We start from the raw sequence: 9,214 nt of genomic DNA, 5'->3' as shown, positions 1-9,214 counted from the left end.
AAGAGGAATAGTCCAGAGATAGATGAGAGAGACGAGGAATGAGGTAGGAAAAGATTTAAAAGGATGGTCGCTGGGTTTAAAGATTAATGTGAAGTTAGACTACAGTGTCGTCACAGCTTCATTTGTCAGAATTAAGACCTGATTTAGCACTCACACCAGGACGTTTAACTGACTTTTCCAAATCAAGTTAATAGCCAGAGATAAAGTAGCTCAAACAAGAACAGCACAAGGTGGTTATACTGAGAATGAATCCAAATAAAGACGGGCAGCGTCCATTATGACCCAGTGAGAGAGTCAATCATTGGCTTAAGAGCCAAAGTTGCCACCAAGAGACACATCAGTTTGAATGAGTTAGTCAGGCAGGGAACACGGGGGAAATCAAATCCTGATGACTGACAGGAAGTCACGCAGCCCTTCAGTGCTTCTTTTGTGAATACATTATTTCACAAATAACTTTTAAGTGCACGCATATTTGGCCCAAAAAGGCTAGAAGTCAAAGTAAAAGTGATAGTAGTAGTAGTAGTAGTTTAAAGAGCAACAAAGTAGGGTATGGTGGATACATTTGTCAAACTTTTGTCCAGGAGGGTTTGAGTGCCGTGTGATTACCATTTTTACACTTAGTTGACTTATTGTTTTCTGTTTTTTTTCAATTACTATTTCCATCACAGTTGGGTTTGGTTTGGGCAACAAAGCTACTCATTTAGGTTGTGGGAAAGTATACATAGTCTACAGTAGTCTACATGGCCTATATTATACTACATGGCTTAAGTAGGCTACATTGTCTACTGTAGGCTACATGGGCTACAGTAGGCTACATGGTCTACAGTAGGATACATTGTCTACAGTAGGCTACATGGCTTAAGTAGGCTACATGGCCATGTAGTCTACTGTAGCCCCTACAGTAGGCTACATGGCTTAAGTAGGCTACATTGTCTACTGTAGGCTACATTGCCTACAGTAGACTACATTGTCTACTGTAGGCTACATGGCTTAAGTAGGCTACATGGGCTACAGTAGGCTATATGGCCTACAGTAGGCTACATGGCCATGTAGTCTACTGTAGGCCATATAGCCTACAGGAGGTTGCATGGCCTACAGTAGAATATTGTTGGCCTACAGTAGAATATTGTTGGCCTACAGTAGTAGCATCTGCCAATGAAAAAAAGGTATATACAGTATGTGATTATGTTAATACTAAATGTTTATAGAAAGTAAATCATTTCTTGCTAACGTTTCTTCATTTTTGGGAATAAATAATTCAGCAGTGCCATTTAAATAAAACATATTATTCATAATAAATCAAATATTCTGAATGCAAGGTCCATTTACTTTAGCCAAGGCAAGTTTATTTATACAGCACATTTCAGCAACAAGGCAATTCAAAGTGTTTTGCATAAAAAGACAGAGTGCAAAAGAAACATTCATTTAAAAAATAAGAGCCAAGAGAATATAAAATGAAAACGAATAAATAAGTATTCCCAGAGCTTTCAACCATATTGAATTAGTGAACTTCGACTAAATGTTTAATGGTTTGAATCAGTAATGAAATATTATCTCAAATAATTTCAAAAATTCAAAATACTTCAATTCTTTGAAGCAAACAAACTGTTTTGTGGTTCTGTGAGCAGTTCGGCACACTCCAGTTTTAGTTTAATATTTGTTTTGTTTTGTTATTTTATTAATGCAACCGTGCTACAGATAAAGATCAGATCAAAACATGTTTCCAGTTGCCTCCTCTAATTAGAAAAAGATTGCATTCTGTTGCTGTGCTTCAGCTCGGTTTTGATCAAAACCTTGAGATTCTGGTCATGAATGGACTAAATTAAAGTCCCTTTTGCTAAAGTGAAATTAAAATGACCTCTCTCAATGTGCCAGTTGATTCACAGGAGACGTCCAAATGTTAAGAAGGTGGGAGTGTCATGATGAATCAGAGAAAAGGGTGCAGAAATGAACGGAGAGGCCAGACACCCTGACAGGATACGCAGCCCGACAGGATCGACAAAATGAAAATATAAATAAAACACTTTCATTGGCAGGGGGTAAGACATGATATATGATGATAATAGACTGAATTAACATATTTATAATAGTATGCACTCATTAAACGTCTTATATACCACAGCAATTTCTTATCAATTAATTTATTTCACATCATTATCATCAGCAATATTAACTGTGCCTCGAACAAAAACACACTTCCCACCTACTTTTCAATACAATTATGATTGTTTATTTTAAAGGGTTAATAACGAAACATGATTTGGATGTTTTCATGTCTGGGTAAAAAAGTTGGGGATTAAATGGATTAAGCAATTAACTGTTTTCAGTGCCGTTTGAAGCAGCCATGTTCTAAATTCCACATCGTCTCATAAATTCGAGAGACCGTTGACCTTACAAACTTAACTCCCACTTCAACGATTTGTCAAGCTAATTGACTTTTAAAAGAGAGAAAATAAAATAAAAAAGAAATGCTGATGGTGTTTTTCTAATGTAGCCTGTAGAGACTGGAAACGTTTCAGGCATGGCCAGGCTCCTGGTTACTCAGCGCTAGAACTATCATTTTTCATTCAACCTAATGGGTTTAATGCATTCTGTGCTCACATTATGCGCTCTGAGCATCTGATGTCTCACACGCCTGCCTGTGTCTCACCTTGAAATGAAAAAAGTTCAACTCCGAGCAGCTTAATGATCAGTGCCGACAGGACTTTTACAAGCTGAAAAGACTCCAACTAAATGAGAGAAAAGCCTGGTTGTTCATCTCAGTGACAGCAGGAAGGAGCATTAGTGGGGCGCTTGGAGTTTGAGGTAGTGTGTTTTTGTTTCATTCGTTCTTAACTGAAAAGCTGGTGATGTCTAGTAAGTGTTGCTCACTCACTGCAAAACAATGCCTTAGTGTCTCAGGGTGAAAGAAAGCCTTGTTGCACACCTACATTTCTAGGCCTACAGTGTAATATCGGAATCTTGTGGAAAACTAACATCATTTCACAGATTCTCACTCCCAACCTGTTCAATAAAGACGCTTAGTCAGTTCTTGACGCTTCAAACTATGAAGCTCTGGGTACATTACATTACATTACACTGTAAAAAAAATTCTGTGTAATATACGGTAAATTACCGGCAGCTGTGGTTGCCAGAACTTCACCGTAAAAAATAAAGTGAGAATGTATAATACATCACGGTATATCTTTTTTGCAACCGTAGATTTCACAGTTGAGAACAGTTTTTTGTTAACGGTAAATTACTATAAAAAACAGAGATTTCATAAACCTGTTTAAGGTAATATGCAATTTAACGGTAAATTACCGGCAGCTGTGGTTGCCAGAACTTCACCGTAAAAAATAAAGTGAGAATGTATAATACATCACGGTATATTATTTTCGCAACCGTAGATTTCACAGTTGAGAACTGTTTTTTGTTTACGGTAAATTACTATAAAAAACAAGAGATTTCATAAACCTGTTTACGGTAATATGCAATTTAACGGTAAATTACTGGCAGCTGTGGTTGCCAGAACTTCACCGTAAAAAATAAAGTGAGAATGTATAATACATCACGGTATATTATTTTTGCAACCGTAGATTTCACAGTTGAGAACTGTTTTTTGTTTACGGTAAATTACTATAAAAAAACAGATTTCATAAACCTGTTTACGGTAATTTGCTTTAGAAATAACAGCCATGTTATAAACGTGTTTACGGTAAATAACCTTATAAACAGCAACTATATTGTGAAGCTAATTAGTTTTTCTCAGTAAAAAACACAGTACAACTGTATGATACATTACGGCATTTTATTGAAAAATGCAATTTAACGGTAAATTACCGGCAGCTGTGGTTGCCAGAACTTTACCGTAAAAAATATAGTGACAATGTATAAGACATCACGGTACAAAAATACGGTACAACATAGAACGTAATACAATTGGTTGGCATAGATTTCAGTCAACTTCTGATTATTGTAAATTACAAAGGAAATATCAAATAAAGCAGATTGTAAATCAAGGTACAGACCATCATTGATATACCTTAAGAAACTAACATTCTCTGTGAAAAACAGGTTGAACTGATACAATATCTTGTATAATATACTCACAAAGCAGTGTTGAGATCTTGAAGAAACAGCATGTGTCCATATATATATGAAGGATAACCATGAATAAACATGAAAGGATTAGCCACTTGCCCTGAGTTGATCAAGAGTAATGAGTCACTGAGTCCAGACTTGACTGAAGAGGGCACTCAACATGGTATAGCGTCTCACATGGACATGAAGTTCAGGAAGCTGGAACATGAAGCGTGTATTTTCACCAGTTCTGCTTGAGGACTCGTATGTTGACCATCAGGTATTCACTGTGGACTGGAATGATCCTCTCTGCACCCAAAAACAGAAACAAAGGCAAAGTTAGATTGATGCAGTGCTTCAACATGATGCCTACACAGAAACATTTACTGCCTTCTGCTGTTAAACTGAGCTCCAATGACCTAGAAGAAACCAGCACTTTATACTTAATAAAAAATAATAACTATCAGGTCGAATGGTAAAAAAACTACACATTTCAGCACTAAGGCATCATCAGCATGTGTTTAATTTCTGTCGACAGGCAGCCTAAATACACAGATGCCTCCAAACAATACACTGTGTGCACAATTATTAGGCAAGTTGTATTTTTGAGGATTAATTTTATTATTGAACGACAGTGCTCTCGGTCAATCCAAAATGTTAATAAACCTCAAACCTGAATATTTAATAAAGTAAAAGTGAGGTTTTGGCTTTCTTAGGAGAATATCTATGTGTGCACAATTATTGGGCAACTATTAGTGTGCACAATTATTATGCAACTAAATGAAAAATGTTCCCATCTCACTTGTTTATTTTTATCTGTTAAAGTGAGAATAATAAACAAACAACTCAAAATTTACAAATAAACGTTATTGATATTTTAAAAAAAATAAAATAATCTGTGACACTATAGCCCCCCTTCTTTTCAGTAATAAGCCTTCAATTCATGGATTCTGTCACTTTCTTGATCTGTTGACGATCAACCACAGCCTCCCAGGTGGACTGTTTTCCTTCACCGTAAATCTCCCGTTTAAGAAGGGCCCACAAGATCTCAATAGGGTTTAGGTCAGGTGAGGAAGGGGGCCATGTCATCATTCTTTCATCTTTAAGGCCTTTACTGGCTAGCCATGCAGTGGAGTACTTGTATGCAGGGCAATGGAGCATTGTCCTGCATACAAATCATGGTCTTCTTGAAAGTTGCAGACCTTTTCTTGTACCACTACTTGAAGAAAGTGTCTTCTAAAAACTGGCAGTAGGTTTGGGAGTTGATTTTGAGTCCATCTTCAACCTGAAAAGGTCCAACTAGCTCATCTTTAATAATACCAGCCCATACCAGGACCCCACCTCCAACTTGCTGGCGTCTGAGTCGAAGTGGAGCTCTGTGCCCGTTACTGATCCAGCCACGGGCCCATCCATCTGGACCGTCAAGAGTCACTCTCATCTCATCAGTCCATAAAACCTTTGAAAAATCTGTCTTCCGATATTTCTTGGCCCAGTCTTGATGTGTCTTGTTCAGTGGTGGTCGGGTTTCAGCCTTCCTTACGGTGGCCATGTCTCTGAGCACTGAACACCGTGTACTTCTGGGCACTCCAGGTAGGTTGCAGTTCTGGAATATGACTACTGGAGGATAATGGGTTCCTGGTAGCTTCAAGTTTGATTCTTCTCAAATCTTTGGCAGTTAATTTGCATCTTTTTTTCTCAACACGTTTACTTTCCCTGTTGACTATTTGCAACAAAACGTTTGATGGTTCTGTGATCAAGCCTCAATATCTTAGCAATTTCAAGAGTGCTGTATCCCTCTGAAAGACTTTTATTTATTTTTTATACAATTTTTGACTTTTCAGTCAGTTAAATCACTTTTGTGGCCCATTTTGCCTGAGGAAAAGAAGCTGTCTAATAATTGTGCACACTAATAGTTGCCCAATAATTGTGCACACATATATATTCTCCTAAGAAAACCAAAACCTCACTTTTACTTTATTAAATATTCAGGTTTGAGGTTTATAACATTTTGGATTGACCGAGAGCTCTGTAGTTGTTCAATACAATTAATACTCAAAAATACAACTTGCCTATTAATTGTGCACACAGTGTAAAGACAATCATCATGTTTGATACAACCAGGGTATCTGCACATCTTATTAATTCCATCAATTCTACATTTTTTGTTTTAATTTTTTTAATTCAATGACTTTTAAGACCTTTTAAATATCTCTAAAATCAATTACATTACTGTTGCAAAATAAATAGAGAAACTAGAATACAGTAAGCTGTATCCTGTTGTTGAGTTGTATTGCATTTGAATAACTGAGCTATTCAGTGTACAATAGCTAATATAACTGCCTTCTCGTTAACAAAAATCAAACTGTATGGCGGAGACCCAGTTCAATAGGAAACAATGACCCCCAGCATTTACCATCAAATAAACATAAGAGTGCACTGTAGGGCCCACTTGGGTGCAAAGACACAGGTGCAAACCCCTTTTGGGTGGATTTTGGAAAGATAGTACACAGAATTAATGACATTTTACTGCTACGTGAAACGTAATGTAAGGGGGATATCAGTTCAGAGCACTAAAAAACAAATAGTACTAATACAAAACTATATTCCAGTGGTTTCATCTATGTTTGCATGAAGCGGTTGGCTCAGACCGTGCACCTGAGGATGATTGATTGAGTGAAGTTTGAGTTGCACCTATCGCACTGCTTACCTCTAATTAGCCTTGACAAGACTGGTGTCTGAGTCATTGGGTCCAGACTTGACTGAAGACAGGTGGGACAGAGTCTCATACAGACAGGGTATGCTGTTCAGGAAACTGGAACTTTAGGCAGGTGTTGTCATAATTTCTGCTTGAAGACTCACAAGTCAATCTGGTGTTCGCTGTGGGCTAGCATGATCTTCCAGCCAGAAAAAAAGACAACATAGAAAACATTAACAATACTAACAATAATAATAACAGTAACATCACCAATAATATAACTTTATATAGCACTTACACAGTTGCAAAATGGTTCTCATACTTCACACAAAAAACAATCAAACTATAAAAACACAAAACATTAAAGAGGGTAAAACAGAACAAACTTACCAAAGGGTAAACAAAGAGTAGGGTTAAAGATTTCATAAAAAGGTCAAGCTACAAATATGATTCATGAATAAGAAATAGCCATAATACGTATGGTATGTCAATAAAGTCAAAATAAATTCACAGTATGTCAAAAAAGGTTATTCTGGCAAGAAGTTAAAATCACATTGGATCATGAAATGCCTAGTTTTATGCAGTACTTAACATCAACAATACATGCATACACTGTTTGAACATGAAATGGCTAAACAGTGCTTACAAAAATAGAAGACCCTAAAGCCTTCTCTTGTTAAATGAACATACATTGAACTTTACAACAACTTACCTCTGTTTATCCTTGACAACACTTGTATGTATCCGATCATAAGGTTACACTAGTAGGACAGCAAAGAGGGTGATGAGGTCCATCTGAAGTACAACCGCTGGTAGTCGTAATCACACCTGAAAGAAAGAATAAAGAGAAAAAAGACAAGGGGTGGACATACATCCTCTTAAGTGAAAGATGAAATCATGTCAAGCATCAACTTTTACTCTTTTCAATGCAAAGGTTGCAAATTAAAATGAAATGGCTAAATTCACACTCAAAAATAAAAACAGTGCCTCACCTGGTTTAGCCCGTACCACATATTGTTATCGCAGCAACAAAGGTTTGATTCCCGTTGGGCCATGTGTTGCAGATCATCCCCTCTCACTCCACTGTGGTCCCTGTCTCTCTACTTCTGCTGTCCAATAAAACACGAATGACAAAAAAATCATCTTTAAAAGTAAAAAAAACAACTGCTTGCTTTGGGCATTTAAATGGATTAAAATCCCACCGTTTTCCTGGTTGTCATAAAAGCCAGCAAGTTGTTCCCATCCAAGTCCACAACCACTAGAGTTTGAATGCAATGTCTGAAAGGTGGCAGGAGCAAATTAATTCAATGTTGCAAGATTAGAGTAAATTGTCTTAATTATCTGCACAAACTGCTCTTGTACCAATTAAAATGTTCAGATATTTGTTAGATATGTGTACAATTTACTTACTTTAAAGGAGATTCTTCTTAGCAATGCCACCTGCCTTCGACCTAGAAGTTTCACAAAAGCACTGGAACAAATTGTCTTTCTTTTGACAGACATTCAAGTATTTCAAAGAATTGAATACTGACTTGAACTTTACTCCTTCCACATCTGGTTTATCTTGGGTCTGGAGGCGATCAACAGCAGAGTTGTAGCTGTCAATGGTGCGCTCTGCTCCGCACAGATTTGGATCGTCACCCTGAAATTCAGATCGGATTATTAGGCAGTACCTACAGAAATATTGCGAGTGACTGAAATTTTCAGTGAAGGCACCAATGCCATGAGAGCCCAAATTGCAATGCAATATAAGGTTATTTTGACTACTGTTTCATCTGATACTACGATCCCGTTCTCCTCCAAATCCTTCAAGTCTGTTAGTAATTCAGAGAACACAAATGTTTTGAAATCTTTCTCTCTACACAATAAAACAAGTGACATGTGGTTTGTGTCAGACCTTACATGAACTGGCAAATTATCATCAGATACATAGACAGCTAATATTTTATGTATTGTCTTTGCAGAGCCTAAAGGGTTAAAGTCTCTTTCACAGGCACATAATATGAAAACATATCAGTCCTGTTCTCATCTCGTCCTAAAAACATTTTCTTAGGCTCCACATAGTTGAACCCTTTTTTGAAAGACTGAGCTCTTGAGTATGCTGTCCTCATTGGCCCTCTATGACATGCAGAGAAAAGATCAAATTCTCAAAGACTCACAAACTTTGCTGATGTCCTCATCTGATAATGGTGTGTCATTTTTAAACAGTGAAGTTAGTTTGGTCCAAGCAGGTAGTATAAACTGTCCCTGCAATTTCAAGTAGAATAAACAGAGAAAAAGATCACTGAAGTTTTCAGAAATATCCATATCACCTTTATCTGTGCTGGTCTCTATAACATTTTCTGAGTCATGCAGGTGAGGGCCACAGTCATGTGATTCAGTTGGAACAGCTGATGACTGAGGAGAAGCAGATTCTCTGTACATGTCACTAATACTGCTGTCTGCTATTTGTGTCTC

General features: G+C 37.2%; 1 long non-coding RNA gene across 2 annotated transcripts; it reads right to left on the bottom strand.

Annotated features, from left to right (window-relative positions):
- Positions 1-3,827: 3,827 nt before the first annotated feature.
- LOC142931519 (uncharacterized) lies at positions 3,828-8,969 on the bottom strand. Of its 2 annotated transcripts, none has more exons than XR_012947358.1 (8): positions 8,917-8,969; positions 8,290-8,399; positions 8,168-8,208; positions 7,960-8,035; positions 7,750-7,866; positions 7,470-7,585; positions 6,770-6,956; positions 3,828-4,371 (listed from the first exon to the last, which is right to left on the bottom strand). It is a non-coding gene; the product is annotated as an uncharacterized LOC142931519 (long non-coding RNA). The 2 variants fall into 2 exon arrangements; XR_012947359.1 differs by having other exon boundaries at positions 7,750-7,863; positions 8,917-8,968.
- Between the last annotated feature and the right edge of the window lie 245 nt (positions 8,970-9,214).

The sequence above is a fragment of the Anarhichas minor genome, unplaced genomic scaffold (assembly GCF_050575085.1).
Source record: "Anarhichas minor isolate MPS153535 unplaced genomic scaffold, ASM5057508v1 ptg000052l, whole genome shotgun sequence".
Taxonomy (NCBI): domain Eukaryota; kingdom Metazoa; phylum Chordata; class Actinopteri; order Perciformes; family Anarhichadidae; genus Anarhichas; species Anarhichas minor.
Note: the sequence above shows the minus strand (reverse complement) of the source record. Positions and strands in the feature narration are given on the sequence as shown.